This window comes from Phyllostomus hastatus, unplaced genomic scaffold (assembly GCF_019186645.2).
Source record: "Phyllostomus hastatus isolate PE091 unplaced genomic scaffold, TTU_PhHast_1.1 phas_scaffold_39, whole genome shotgun sequence".
NCBI lineage: Eukaryota > Metazoa > Chordata > Mammalia > Chiroptera > Phyllostomidae > Phyllostomus > Phyllostomus hastatus.
This window is the reverse complement of record NW_025334028.1, coordinates 1,764,772-1,781,268: the sequence shown is the minus strand read 5'-3', so window position 1 is coordinate 1,781,268 and position 16,497 is coordinate 1,764,772.

The following is a 16,497-nucleotide window of genomic DNA, read 5'->3' as shown; positions in this document are numbered from 1 at the left end:
AACTGAACCTGCATCTCAGGCATATGCTCTGAGTAAGAACCAAGCCAGCATCTTTTTGCTTTGCAGAATGATACCCATCAATTGAGCCATACCTGTCAGGACAAGATGATGTTATTTTTAGCCAGCTAGAGATCCAGACATTGTGACCATGAGTCAGGTCCAGGCTACTCTCTTCTGCCTCAAGGAATGCTGATTATCGGGGGAAAGACTCAGTCTCTTAAGGGGTATGTATGGAGAGAGAAGAAGGGAGAGACAGAGAGAGAAAAAAAAGAGGGAAGAGAGATGATTTTTAGAACTAGGTTATAAAGTTACATTTAACCAAAGTTGGTTTCATTTCCTCTTAGTGAGTTAGGCTTTGGCATGACAGCCCTAAGGCAGTCACTCAGTCACAAATACCAAGTGAATAACTACAGTTCTTTACAGACCTTGCCATATGTTTATAAAATACATGGTTTGTGATAAATTTATTAATATTTATATCTAAAATTAATAATTATATTTTGTTTAACTACTTGGGAACAGTTTTTTATCAATATATTATATATATCTATATTTTAATCTATATCTATCTATATGTACATTTTAATAACCACTGACACTGCCAATTTTCTTACTCACATGAATGAGTTAAAAACAACAATGAGATTGACGTATATATCCTCAATTACTAAATATGTGTATTCTCTGAAATTCTCTTGGACCAGGAAAGATTTCTGCCATTGTATGCAGTTGCTCTTTTCCAAGAGCATCAAAAATTTGCAAGTGAAACATCACATATGCAACAAAACAATGACCTGTATTTATACTATACATTTATAAATGTATATTTATACATTTATCTTTGGAGGATGGATTTCATTTCTCATTTTGAGTGACATAAGCTGCATATGACAAACTAGCCTTCCTTCAAAGGAGTAAGATTTAGTGATAATTGTCAATTAGATTAGATTTTTATAAATTATTATTATCTTAGTTCACACTATAGTTATATGAGTAATTGTGACAATTGCAATCATTTATATTCTCAAGCTTTAGGTAGGCCTTTATACCACTAAATATTAGTTTAACTTAGTTTAAAATTCATGTGAATAAATAGAAATCATGGAAGATTTTTTCCTTTTGGTTTTATTCATTCTTTTTTTCTTTTTAAGATTTTATTTATTTACTTTTAGAGAGGGAAGGGAGAGAGATGGAGAGAGAAAGAGAAACATCAATGTGCGGTTGCTGGGGGTTATGGCCTGCAACCCAGGCATGTACCCTGGCTGGGAATCGAACCTGGGACACTCTGGTTCCCAGCCCGCACTCCATCCACTGAGCTACGCCAGCCAGGGCTGGTTTTATTCATTCTTTTCTTCAGAGTTCTCTCATATGTTTTTGTTGTTTTGTTTTCTTTATATATTTTATTGAATGTATTGGAGTGACATTAATTAATAAAGTTATTAGGTTTCAGGGGTACAGTTCTATAATACATTATCTGTATATTGCATTGTGTATTCACCACCTCAAGTAAAGTCTCCTTCCATCACCATTTATCTCCCCTTTACCCTCTTCTACTTCCTACCACCCCCTTTTTCCCTCTGGCGAGCACATCCTGTTGTTTATGCCCATGAATTTTTAAATTTTATTTGTTTTTGTTTAATCCCTCGCCTTTTTCACCCAGCCTCCTAACTTCCTCCCCTCTGACAGTGGTCAATGTTCAGTCTGTTCTCTACCTATGAGTCTGTTTCTATGTTGCTTATTACTTTATTTTGTTCATTAAATTCATCTAATAAGGAGTTAATATCCAAAATTTATTTTAAAAACTTATAAAACTCAATACCCCCCCAAAAAACAATCCAATTGAAAATTTGACAAAGCATCTGAATACACACTACACTAATGAAAACATAAAATAGACATATAAAAAGATGTCCAATCAGAGAAATGCACTTTCACTAACCATCAGAGAAATGCACTTTAAAGCCACAATAAGATGTCATCTTATACCTGGCAATATGGCTATCATCAATAAAGCAACAAACAAAAAATATGGGTGAGGGTGTGGAGGAATGGGAATTTTCCACATGTTTTATATTTCAGTTGACCCTTTAGCTCTCTCCCCAGAGCCACCAACCTGTCTCTCTTTACATTTTTCTAATCTTTTCTGCTCTCTCTCTGCCAGAGCCCAGGGAAAGTGGTTACAAACAAAATTTTGTGTTATTACCCATTTAATAGGCTCTCTCTGTCTCTAGAGGTTTCTCCTTGGCAGAAAGAAATGCTGCTGCTTTTCATAGCCAGATGTTATTTGGGTTCCTTTACTGATTCTGGTGCACTCCACAGAGGACTCCAGCTTAGGGTTTAGACCTCAGACTTCTTAGGGGGGATCCCCGACCCAGAAGCTGATATATTCCTTTGGCACTTCAGCTGACACCAGTGGGAGCCCAGCCAGCCCTCTTGCACCTCCACACTTCCTATCAGTCTCCTTGTAGTGGTGTTTTTTCTTCTGTAAGTCCTTTGTTATAAGGCTTCTTTCCAGCTAGTTTTCAGTTGGTTATTAAGGATGATTTTTTCTATAATTTAGTTGTAATTCCAGTTTGGTCCTGGGAGGAGGTTAGTGTAGCTTCCTCCTACTCTGCCATCATCTTGGATTTTACCCTTTGGGACAATGTGGATGGACCTGGAGAACATTATGCTAAGTGAAATAAGCTAGTCATAGAAAGACAAATGCCATGTGATTTCACTCATGTGCGGAATCCAATGAACAAACTGAACTGGCAAGCAAAGTAGAGATAGACTCATACATAGTGAGTAGGCTGATATCTCCATAGTAGGAATTGGGGGTGAAGAGATAAAGCAAAAAGGAAAAAAATGACTCAAAGACATGGATGATAGTGTGGTGATTGCAGGGAAGATGTATAAGGGGGATAAATTGTGATGGAAAAAATACAATTAAAATTTAAAATTAAAAAAAGAAGTCCCAACTCTTAAAATAAAAAAGTACAGTTGGTAAAAAATATTTTCTTCCTAGTACCTTGACACTTTGTACCTAAAGCAACCACAGCATTATTATTTATTCTTTCAGATAAACTAGGCAAATACGCAGAGCACACAGATACACACAAAAAGAGACACACAAAAAAATATAGAGAGACACACACACAAACACACACACAGAGTCACTGATCAAAAGATCAATGTTGACCATGTCTTAAGATGGAAAATTACTCCCTGCAGTTTACCAAAATAAACCAGGCCAGGATTGACCCAGACCCAGACTGTAGCTGTTCATAGAGGATTTGAAGATACTCTACTAGATGCATCTCAGATTAGTTTCAGCCTTAGCAAGGGGGCATTTAAAGATTCATTTAGTTTAAAAAATATTTTTCTGCTAATTAAAATTTTTCAGGCCAAGGCCATTTACTACTTTGGCCTTTATAACCTTCTGCAACTAAGCAACTCAAATAAGGGTAGTAGTTCCAGCTATCTAAACTGCTTAACAAGTCATCCAAACTAGATAACTTAAAACAACAATCATCATTTACTACCTCTCAGTTTCGAGGCCAGTACTTCTGGAGTGGCTTGCCTATTCAGTTCTGTTTCATGTATCCTCAAGATAGTGCAATCATGTGGCAGCTCAGACTGACCAGGAATCTTTTATCATCTCTTTCGCACCAGGGCTGGGGATACTTAAAGATAGGACTGGACATCTGGGTTCTTTGGGAATTTTCTGTTTCTATGTGTCTCTACATAGGTTCTGTCTCCAGCACAGCATCTTCAAGGAGCAGCACCACTTAGAAGTTGGGTCAGGGCTCCCAACATGTGTATTTTCAATGAGGGCAGAGATCTGAGGTCACACATCAACACTTCTACTATGTTCTAGCCATTAGAAGTGAGTCATTCATTCAGCCTTCATAAGGAGAGAGATATTAGACTCTATATTTTAAAATGAGGTATGCAAAACAGCTCATATGTATTTTTAAACCATCTCAGTGATTACACTGAATAATTACTTATTCTCATCAGTATTAGATGGGTTTTACACAACAAAATAGCAGGCAATAAGTTTGAAATATATGCCATATTTTTTTCAATTTTTACAATATGTTGAAGTGATTCTTAAACAAATGTTTTGTAAAATAAGGAGAGGTATATATAAATATAATCAGTAAAATAAACACATAAATACATGGATAAAATGTTCATAAAGATATCAGGGAAATGGCTTAGAAACTGTTACCAGGTTACATGTGCCTCTCATTTACTATTCCTCTGAGTATTATCTGTGAGAAAATATAGAGGTTGGTGCTTTAAGTAAATAATATTCACAATTTTATTTATTTATTTTCTGTATTCTTTTTTATTGTTGTTGAAGTATGGTTTTCTCCATTTTTCTTCCACCACTCATCCCAACCCAGGCCCCACCACCTTACACTCCTAATTCCACCCCCACTTGGTTTTCTCCACCTGTCCTTTATAGTTGTTCCTGAAAACTCCTCCCTCTTCCTCCCATTTTCTCCTACCTGCCCTCTGGTTGCTGTCAGTTAGTTCTTAATTTCAATATCTCTGGTTATATTTTGCTTACTTGCTTATTTTGTTGATTAGGTTCACTTAAAGATGAAATCATATGGTATTTGTGTTTCAAACCTAGCTTATTTCATTTAGCATAAAGCTCTCCAGTTCCATCCATGCTGTCGCAAAAGGTAGTAGTTCCTTCTTTCTTTCTGCTGCGTAGTATTCCATGGTGTAAATGTACCATAGTTTTTTTTCTTTACTTTTCTTCCTTCTTAAAAATTGTATTTATTTATTTTTAATTATTTATTGTTGTTCAATTATAGTTGTCTGCATTTCCCCCTCCACCACTCCCCTACACCCCAGCCAAACCCACCTACCTCCCTTGCTTCCACCCACCCCCTTGGTTTTGTCCATGTGTCCTTTATAGTATTTCCTGAAAACCCTTTTCCCTCCCCACTCCCCTCTGGCTATTGTTAGATTGTTCTTAATTTCAATGTCTCTGGTTATATTTTGTTTGCTTTTTTCTTTTATCAATTACGTTCCAGTAAAGGTGAGACCATATGGTATTTGGCCCTCACCTCCTGACTTATTTCACTTAGCATAATGCTCTCCAGTTTCATCTATGCTGTCCCAAAGTGTAGGAGCCCTTCTTTCTCTCTACTGTGTAGTATTCCATTGTGCAATCGTAACATAGATCCATTCATTTCCTGATGGTCACTTAGGGTGCTTCCAGCAATTGGCTATTGTAAATTGTGCTGCTATGAACATTGGTGTGCATAAGTTCTTTTGGATTGGTGTTTCAGTGTTTTTATGGTATAACTCCAGCAGTGGAATTGCTGGGTCAAAAGGCAGTTCCATTTTTAGTTTTCTAAAGAAATTCCATACTGTTTTCCACAGTGGCTGCACCAGTGTGCATTCCCACCAACAATGCACTAGGGTTCCTTTTCTTCACATCCTCTCCACACTTGTTTGTTGATTAGTTTATGATGGCCATTCTGACTGGTGTGAGGTAGTATCTCATTGTGGTTTTAATTTGCATTTTTCTGATGGCTAGCGATGCTGAGCATCCTTTCACATGTCTCTGGGCCCTCTGTATGTCCTCCTTGAAGAAGTGTCTATTCAAGTTTTTTGCCTGTTTTTTAATTGCTTATTTTTTGTCTTCCTGGAGTGGAGTCGTGTGAGTTCTTTATATATTTTGGAGATTAAACTTTTGTCTGAGGTATCATTGGCAAAGATGTTTTTTCATATAGTTGGTTCTCTTTTCGTTTTAATGCTATTTCCTTTAGCCCTGCAGAAGCTTTTTGTTTTGATGAGATCCCATTTGTTTTAAATATCCTCTTACAAAATTATTGCCTTCAAACCACCAAAACTATTTTCTGGACATTTTGATTTTGAAAAGTATTCTAATTTTAAACTAATGGAAATTAGAGTAATTATTAATTTAAGCCCAATATGTAATAATTAATTTTTGCCTTCTTGTTAATGCCTGATGAAGTAATTCTTCAATCAATGGATTTGCCACCATGTGGATTAACACTAGATTTCTGCTTGATATTTACAGGTATTAACACTGACTAGGAATAAGAGTCTTTTCATTAGAAAAACTCATTTGGTTGAGGGATAGAGTTTTATTATTTAAAATTATTTTTAATAATAATGAATGTTTAGCTCTGTACTCAAATGTACCCAAAGAAGAAAAGAAAAAATATATAAGCCAATGTTTAAACTCATTCCATGATTCTCCCAGAAAAATCAATTTAGTACATTTCTTTCAGAGAGACTAAAATTTAGAATTCTAAATAGAGTTGAACAGATTGAAAATATGGAAAATAAGATCAGCATAAGATTAAAAATCATTTGTAACAAATGAGGCACTCATGCTGGTAATTTTGTTTTATATTTTACTTTCAAGGTTGAACTTGACACATGTTAAGAAATCAGTGTATTAATCTATTATTTCAAATCATTTCCACATTTTCATTAATAAAACCTAATAAAGAAATTAAGAAGGGAAAATGCGCAGTTGTAAATATGCTTTATATTTGTCAATATTTGCCACAATGAAGTAATCAAAATAATTTAGGAACCAAATAAAGACACATTTTATGGATACAGGTGTCCTATCTATCAAGTCTCATACAGAAAATAAGTGTCTTCTTTTTGAAGAAGATCAGAACCCCCTAGTAAGAACTGTTTAGTAAAGAGTTCTGCCTTAGAAATAAGTAAAGGAGAGACAATGCAAAGTTAAATTGCCAAATATACTAAATAAGAAACTTTCTTCCTGTTATGGATAGTAAAATTAATTCATTTTTAAAGCCAATGTATCTCCTTAAGGTAAATTGTTTTCTTATTCCACATAGTTTGGAGGCAGACTGACCTTATGGACCATTTCACATCAAGTATTAAAAGGAATGGGATCTTGTGCTTTAAATTCAATTACACAATTTTATAGTATTGTTGGCATTATTCAAGTGTATGTTTTTTGACTGTTGTTTAAGTACAGTTGTTTACTTTTACCCCCTACCACTCCTTCCTATCCCAACAGTCTTTGCCTCCGTCTTTGTCTTTGTCTATGTGTCCTTTATATATGTTCCTTGACAACCCTTACCCTATTTTTTCCATTACCTCTTCCCCCCTCCCCTCTGGTTACTGTCAATTCTTTATTTCAATGTTCCTGGTTATATTTTGCTTGTTTGTTTTGTTGATTAGGTTCTACTTATAGCAGCACAATTGACAATAATCAAATGCTGGAAGCAACCAAAGTGCCCATCAATAAGTGAATGGATCAAAAGCTATGTAAAAATTTACACAATGGAATACTATGCATCAGAAAGAAAGAAAAAACTCCTACACTTCACAACAGCATAGATCTGGAGAGCATTATGCTAAGTGAAATAAGCCAGGCAGTGAAAGACAAATACCATATGATCTCACCTATAAGTGGGACCTAATCAAGTGTATAGTTTACAAACAACTCTCTCTGAGAGTTTTATGCTTTTTTTATATTGTGCCTAGCCACATTTAAAATAGTTTGGGTTTTGACAAATACACAAATGTCTAGCAAAATGTCTTTTAAAAAGTGCATTGTCACCATTGCTCTCTGTCATTAATCTTCTTCCATTGTTACATATCAAGGGTATTTACTTCCATAAAGAATGTAAGCAGCACTAATATCTCTTAAGTAATTTGAGGATGAGTTTTTGGTGGAATATTTCTGAAAGATGAATAAATTCTCTGGGCATAAATTCTTTAAAACCAACAAAGGTTGGTTTACAATAGATGTAAATTCTCAAAGTGCCAAAAATTATCCTCACAAAACATAATAATAAAAAAATAAACATAATTATATAAAATAGAAATAAATGGTGAACAAATTCAATTTTCCCAAGAAAAAAAAATCAGAAAGTCATCCTACATTTGACTTTCTGTTTCCTTCTTCCTTTGCAACTTCAGCTGAGATGGCTGTGTGTTCCCAAGAGCAAATAGACCACCTCCACTTAGATAAGGGACAGAATATCTGAATGAAATAAAACCTCTGGGAAATTTTTATTCTCCTAAAACATGAAAATTTAAGGATGTTTTGTTAGCACATAATCTAGCCTGTTTTGAGGAATATTATTAGTTATTATTTTAAAAAATTACCACGGGTCATGGATAAGAGAGATTAAGATTGTATAAAGCCTAAAGGAAGTAATTATTCACAAAATGTTATTAAAGTGTTGGGTGATTTTTTGAGCAGTTGTATCTGTTAAATGCTCAAGATATTTTATCTCACTTAATCCATATGTGGGAAATGGAGTTTAAAGGGAATAAATAATTTGCATGACTTCTAAGAAAACTCAGGAGGACTACAGCTGAGTAAGTCTGACTCTAAAACTGTATTGGAACTGATTCCAAAGGACATTTATACTGAGGATCACCATGTTTCAGTAAAGGAAATTTTTCCTAGTTGCATGTAGAATGGAACTTGACTCATGAATTGTTAAACAAGGGACATAACAGACAATATATGTGATAGTACATATTATTTTAAAAAATCATGGTTATGGGCATGATAGACTTAGATTTGCATTCTGGAGTTACTATTTCCTTTCACTCAGGTAAACAGAATGTCACAGGAAATCCCATGCTCCATAAAAGAAATCCTCTCATACATTTTTAAACACTTTTTATTTCAAGTAGTAGTTTAAATATTTTAACTAATAGTATTCTGAAGTAATTTCAAACTTACTGAGTTGAAAAATGGCATTCACTGAGATTTTAATTGTTGACATTTTCACACAATTTTCCTCTCTCTTTCTGGGAGAGAGAGGAAACACACATTGGTTTGTTGTGAACTATGTAAAAGTTAGTTGCAGAATGATGTTACCAAAATGGAAACTTTAGCCCCCAACAAATATCAACAATTAGACAGCTATCCATGAACAAAAACAACTCTTGAAAGAGCTCTGGAGTCCACTTAATAAATTTTAGGAACAGTGGGACAAAAAGCCTGAGAATAACTGCACAAGAAGAGCAGGAAGACAGTTTCATTGTGTCTGAACTATCTCATCCCTTAAGCTAGCACTGTTTAACACTAGGAGGAAACTTCTCACTGTCAGAAAAGGCAGAGGAAGGTTAATGACCATCTTCTCCATCATTTCTGACAAACAAACAAATGCTCTGCTTCTGTTTGCCCTGATGCAGACAAAAATCTGAAGCTATGACCAAGGAAGAAAAGCAAACTTTGCTAACAGCACTTATAAAGTAGGTGCAATCAGGATTCACAGTGACCTATTCTGCACACAAGCTCAATAACTTTCACCACTGAAGAAGGGACCAAGGACCAGCACAGTCGTCACAAACCCCTGCATATTTCACCAGTTTTGCCTTATAGTTACTTGCATTGGCTGACACCAGCTGTTTGAATCCCTTACCCCTCATTCCCTGACCCCCATACCTACTATAGTGTGGGAACTGCACCAGCAACCAACTCATGCTTCTGTAACTTTATAAGGACAAGATGTCAGCCTACACCTCATAGCTGACCTCCTCTGCTGCTGGACTCAGGGCCAACTCCTTTAGCTATGTTCTTGCACACCACCAGCCTCAGACCCACTACTAGTTCCCACTGCAGTATGCATGCTTGTGGAGAGATTGTGCAGCAGCAAGAGAACAAGCCAACAGCCAGAGCTCACAGCTGCTTGTGGGCCCAGATCAGGCTTTGTCTTTTTTCACTGATTTACATCACCATGCTCACCTTTAGCTAGTATCCCCATTTGCACAGCTGCATGTTCTCAGCCTGACTGCCATCACGGGAACCGACTGCAGTATACATACTTGGGGGAGATTGTGAGGCTATGGGGGAGCATGCCAACAGCCAATGGCTCTAGAGTTGCCAGTAAGCCTGTAGTTGACTCTTGGCCTTGCTGTCTGATCTGGACTCCACCACTATGTTTGTGTGTGTCTGCAATCAACTTCTGTCACTAAACAGGCAAAAAAGCTGGCCCCTGCCGCTGAGTGTGTGCACATCACCAGCTCCAGTCACCACCACTGCCTGCCCTAATCCCTAGATGTTGGACCTAGAGGTGCTTCTAACCATCCCCAGTACACTTTGTAGCCACTGCAGAGTCCTCAAAGTACTTTTCATGGCCCAACAGTTATTTACATTGTGGAACTCAATGACATGAACAAATGGAACATTATGCACCCCTGGGATAGCACCATCACACATGACATCCATGGCAACCTGTATACTAGGCACAGGGTCACAACACACTTTAGCATACCCTACTCACAAATGAGTCTCCCCTTACCAAAGTCAGTCCATAAGTCTGGAAGAAGCTACAGCTTTTTCAAATGCTTAGACACCTATGTAAAATGTAGGGATCATGAAAAAATCAGGGGGAAATGACTCAACAAAAAAAAAATCAGTAAATCTTCTGTAATTGGCCCCAAAGAAATGTAGATCTAGGATACTCAAAAAAAAAATTCAACATAACTTTTCTAAAGATGCTTAGAGAGCATCAAGAGAAATAATTTAGTGATATCAGTAAATAAAATACAGAGGGATTTTCTGTTCAGGATGGCAGTCAGTAGGTCAAAGTTATACTTACCTCCTCCCAGAGCCATATCAGAGTAGTGGCTAAAGCACAGAAAAAATTAACCTGAAAAAAAAATCTGAATACTAGGTGAACAAAAGTCTTTTAACTAAAGATATTTACATAGGAAGTCACAATGAGACCAGTAGGAACAGCAGAAACACAAAGGGGCTGCCACCACGTCCATGCACAGTGAAAGAGAATCCAGAGAAATATCTGTTTCTGAGGAAGTTCACCCCCAAGGAGAGAGGGGTGCCAGCTCCACACCTGCTTGCCTATCCCAGAGTACTAAAGCCAGGAACAGAAGCCCACACAATATCTTCCTGTGAAAATCAGTAGTGCCCCACGTGTACAGTGCCAAAAGGCAGTGACATGGGTTACCTGTCCTGGCAAATAGCTAAGGCTCCACCCATTACTACATAATAGGTATGCAAGACAAAAAAATTATGACCTAAATGAAAGAACAGGTCAAAACTCCAGAAAAAAATATAACTAAACAATGAAGAGAGAGATAACCTATCAGATGCACAGTTGAAAACACTAGTAATCAGGATTCTCACAGAACTAACTAAGCTTGGTCACATAGTGAAGGAACAAATGAAGGCTACACAAAGTAAAATAAAGGTAAATAACAGTGAAGGGAAGGGAATTGGGATTCAAATCAATAGTTTGGAGAAGAAGAAAGAAAGAAACATTCAACCAGAACAGAATGAAGAAAAGGAATTAAAAAAAAATGAGCAGAGGCTTAGGTTTGAACCTCCAGGAAATTTTAATGTTCCACCATTTGAATCATACAGGTTCCAGAAGGAGAAGAGGAAGAGCAAGAAATGGAACATTTGTTTGAAAAATAATGGGGAATTTCCCTAATCTAGCAAAGGAAATAGGCTTCCAGTAAGTCCAGGAAGCTCAGAGTCCTAAAAATGTTGGACCCAAGGAAGCACACACTCAGGCACACCATAATTACATTACTCAAGATTAAATAAAAGGAGAGAATCTTAAAAACAGCAAGAGAAAAGAAGTTCCCATAAGACTATCAACTGATTTCTCAAAAAGAAATATTGCAGGCAAGAAGGGGATGTAAAGAAATATTGAAAGTAATGAAAGGCAAGGACCTACATTCAAAACTACTCTATTCAGCCAAGCTATCATTTAGAATGGAAGGACAGATAAATTGTCTCCCAGATAAGGTCAAGTTAAATAGTGCATCATTATCAAGCCCTTGTTATATGAAATGTTAAAGGAACTTATCGAAGAAAAAGAAGAAGGTAAAAAACTATGAACAAAAAGTGACAAGAAACTCAGAACTATCAATAACTGAACCTAAAAAAATAACAAAACAAAAGCAAAAGCAAAATTAACTAATCAAACTAGTAGAAGAAAAACAGATTCACAGAAATAGTGACCACTTGGAGGTGTATCAGCTGGGAGGGTGATGGGGGAGAATGGGGGAAAAGGTACAAGGAATAAGAAGCATAAATGGTATGTAGAAAACAGACGGGGGGAGGTTAAGAGTAGAATGGAATAGTATGGGAAATAGTATTTGGCATATAAGGCAAAAAGAACTTATATGTATGACCCATGGACATAAACTAAGGTGGGGGAATGATGGTGAGGGTGTTCAGGATGGGGAGGAATAAAGGGAAGAAAAAATGGGACAATTGTATTAGCATAAACAATAAAATATATTTAGAAAATAAAAAGAATAATAAAAATTAAAAAAAGGAAGATCAGTGGGGATTCCACCTACTCTTTTGAAAAGGGAATAACTCATTGAAGGGTCAGTGCACAGAATCTCAGTTTGGGCACTCACGCTGGGATCTAGCAGGTTGACAGAGACTGATATTGGATGGAAGTCAAAAGGGGAAAAGTTGAGTAACAGGGTTGTAGAGGAAGAACCAGAGTGAGAACAGGAAGAGTCCCTAAGCTGAGTACCTCTCCCACACCACCTACTAACATGATTTTTCTAGGTTGAACATACCCTTCCATACAAGATCAGCCTACAGACTAGTAATAGCCCAACTCTGATGACTTCCAGAAAGCCCTGCCCTACAGGAATCTCTCCCAGTGTAAAGGTTTCTGATGAATTCCAGCTTGGGACCATGGTGCAGCACATATTAATGAGCATCAGAAAAAGTGAATAGTATTGGAATTCTTAGCCATAGTGATCAGACAAGAAAAAGAAATAAAACGCATTCAAATTGGAAAAGAGGAAGTAAAACAGTAATTGTTTGCAGATGACATGATAGTGTACATAGAAAATCCTATATATTCCACCAAAAAACTACTCGACCTTATAACTGAATGTGATAAAACAGCAAGATAGAAGGTCTATATTCAGAAATCAAAGGTATTTTTGTACTCCAACAATGAAATATCAGAAACAGAAATCAGGAAAAAAATTCTCATTTGAGAATGAGGTAACCAATGAGGTAAAAGACCTGTACTCAGAAAATTATGCAACACTGAAGAAAGAAATTAAGGAAGATGCAAATAAATGGAAGCATATACCATGTTCATGGATGGGAAGAATTAACATCATCAAAATTTCCATACTACATAAAGCAATTTATAGATTCAATGCAATAACTATTGGAATACCAATCACATATTTCATAGGTGTAAAACAGACATGTCAAAAATTTATACAGAACCATAAGTGATCCTGAATAGCCTCAGCAATTTTGATAAAGAAGAACAAAGTAGGAGAGATCACAATACCTAGCATGAAACTATATTACAAGGCCACAATAATCTAAACAGTCTGGCACTGGCATAAGAACAGAAACATAGATCAGTGGAACAGAATATTTAGCCCAGAAACAAATTGAAGTCTCTGTGGTCAATTAATACTCAACATAGGAAGCAGAAACATAAAATGGAGTAAACATAGCCTCTTCAACAAATGGTGTTGGCGGATCTGGACAGCTATGATAAAAAATAATGAAACAACCACCAATTCACACCATAAGCAAACATAAACACAAGATGGATAAAAGACTTAAATATAAGTCACGACACCATAAAAGTCCTAGAGGAGTACATAGGCAGGAAAATCTCAGATATTCCACACAGAAATATTTTAATGAATATGTCCTCTAGAGCAAGGGAAACAAAAGAAAGAATAAATAAATGGGACTTCATCCAAATCAAAAGCTTCTGCACAGCTAAGGAAAACATCAGCAAAATGAATAAGGAATCAGCCATATGGGAAAATATATTTGCAAATGATTGCTTGGACAAGGGTTTGATCTCCAAAATGTACAAAGAACACACATGACTCAACTACATGAAGACAAATAATCAAATTTAAAAATGGACAAATGACCCAAACAGACATCTCTTCAAGGAGGATATACAGAGGGCCCAGAGACATATGAAAGCATGCTTAGAATCACTAGCCATCAGAGAGATGAAATTAAAACCACAATGAGATAATACTTAACACTGGTCAGAACGGTCATCATAACAAAATCAACAAACAGCAAAGTGCTAGAGAGGTTGTAGAGAAGAGGGAAACCCAGTACACTATTGGTGAAAATGGAGACTTCTGAAGCCACTGTGCAAAATAATATGGAGTTCCCAGAGAAATCCAAAAGTGAAACAGCCTTTAAACTGGCAATTCCACTGCTGGGGTTATACCCTCACAACCCAGAAACACAAGTTCAAAAGTACCTATGCACCCCAATGTTCATAGCAGCACAATTTCCAATAGCCAAGTGTTGGAAGCAACCTAAGTGCCCATCGGTAAATGAATAGATCAAAAAACGATGGTACATTTACAGAATGGAATACTATGCAACAGAGAGAAAGAAGGAGCTCCTATCCTTTGGTACAGCATGGATGGAAATGGAGAGCATTATGCCAAGTGAAAAAGGCCAGGTGGTGAAAGACAAATGCCATATGATCTCAGCTGTATGTGGGACCTAATCAACAAAACAAACAACCAAGTAAAATACAAAGAGACATTGAAATTAAGGTTCTCTGAAATTAATTGTAACTCTGGTTACAGAGTAACCAGAGGGGAAGTGGGAGGGGATGATGGGGGAAAGAAGGGAGGGTTTTCAGGAACAACTATAAAAGACATATGGACAAACAGACAATACCAAGGGGGGTTAGAATCAGGGGAGGGAGATGGGGATGACTGGGGTGATCTGAGTGATGGGGGGTAAATGGAGAAAAGTGTACTTGAACAACAATAAAAAAGTATGGAAAAAACTGGTACGTTTACACAATGGAGTACTATGCTGCAGAAAGGAAGAATTAGCTCCTACTGTTTGCAATGGCATGGATAGCATTTTGCTACATGAAATAAGGCAGTCAGTGAAAGACAAATACCATATGATCTCACCTATAAGTGGAACCTAATCAACATAACAAGCAAGGAAGCAGAATATATCTGGAAACTTAAATAAAAGACAATCTGACAGTAACCAGAAGTGAGGTGGGACATGATAATGGGGGCAAACAGAGGAAGGGTCAGCAAGGAACATGTGTAGAGGACACATGGACAAAGTCAAAGGGTTTGAAGGATCAAGGGTGGGAAGCAGAGATGGCTGGGGTGGGAGAGAGTAGTGAGGAAAAAATGGAGACCACTGTAATTGAAGAACAAGAAAAAAAATAGGAAAAAGAGAAAAAGTTCAGGAAGGCTCAAAGTGTAATAGGATCACAAAGGCAGAAACTGACTTATGGGGCTAAAAGAAAAAGACACTTTGTGTGCCTCCTCTGTTGTTTTGTAGAGACTTCCCTCCACACAGCCAAATATTGGTCTAGTTTAAGCTGGTGGACTCTTTTCCTTTTTTTAAAATAAATCATTTTTATTGTTATTCTGTTACAGTTGTCCCAATTCTTCCCTCTTTGCCCTCCTCTGCCCTTCCCAATCTCACTCCCAGTCATTCCCACACTGTTGTCTATGTCTATGAGTCATTCACACATGTTCTTTGTCTAGTCCCTTCTACTTAATTCCTCAATATCCCCCTCCTCTCTCCCCTCCGGGAGTATTCAGACTGTTCCATGATTCCATGCCTATGGTTCTATTTTGTTCATTAGTTAATTTTGTTCTTTAGATTCCTCTTATAAGTGAGATCACATGATATTTGTCTTTCACTGACTGGCTTGTTTCACTTAGCTTAATACTCTCCAGTTCATCCATGCTTTCACAAAAAATAGGAATTCTTTCTTTCTGCTTTGTAGTATTCCATTATGTATATACATTACAGTTTGTTGATCTGCTCACTTACTGATGGGTACTTAAGCTGTTTCCAGCACTTGGCAATTATAAATAGTGTTACTATGAACGTAGGGGTGCATAAGTTCTTTTGAATTGGTGATTCAGGATTTTCAGGGTATATTCTCAGCAGTGGAAACACAGGGTCAAAAGGCAGTTGCATTTTTAGTTTTTTAAGGAGATTCCTTACTGCCTTCCACAGTGGCTGTACCAGTCTGAATTTCCATCAACAGTGCACTAGGGTTCCCTTTTCTCTGCATCCTTTTCAGAACTTGTTTATTGATTTCTTAACGATCCCCATTCTGACAGGTATGAAGTGATATCTTCATTGTGGTTTTAATTTACATCTCTCTGATGGCTTGTGATGTTGAGCATCACTTCATATGTCTATAACCATTTGTATGTCCTCTTTGGAGAAGTATTTATTCAGAACCTTGGCTTGCTTTTCATTTGGATTGTTAGTCTTCCTGGTGTTGAGTCACATGAGTTCCTTATATATTTTACAGATCAAACCCTTGTCCAATGTATCATTGGCAAATGTTTTCTCTCATATAACCATATCCCTTTTCATTTTAATGATGGTTTCTTTTTCTGTTCAGAAGCTTTTTACTTTGATGTAGCCCAATTTAGTTTTTTTTTCCCTTTATTTCCCTTGCCCTAGATCATAGATCAGTAAAATATTGCTATGTGGGAAATCTAAAA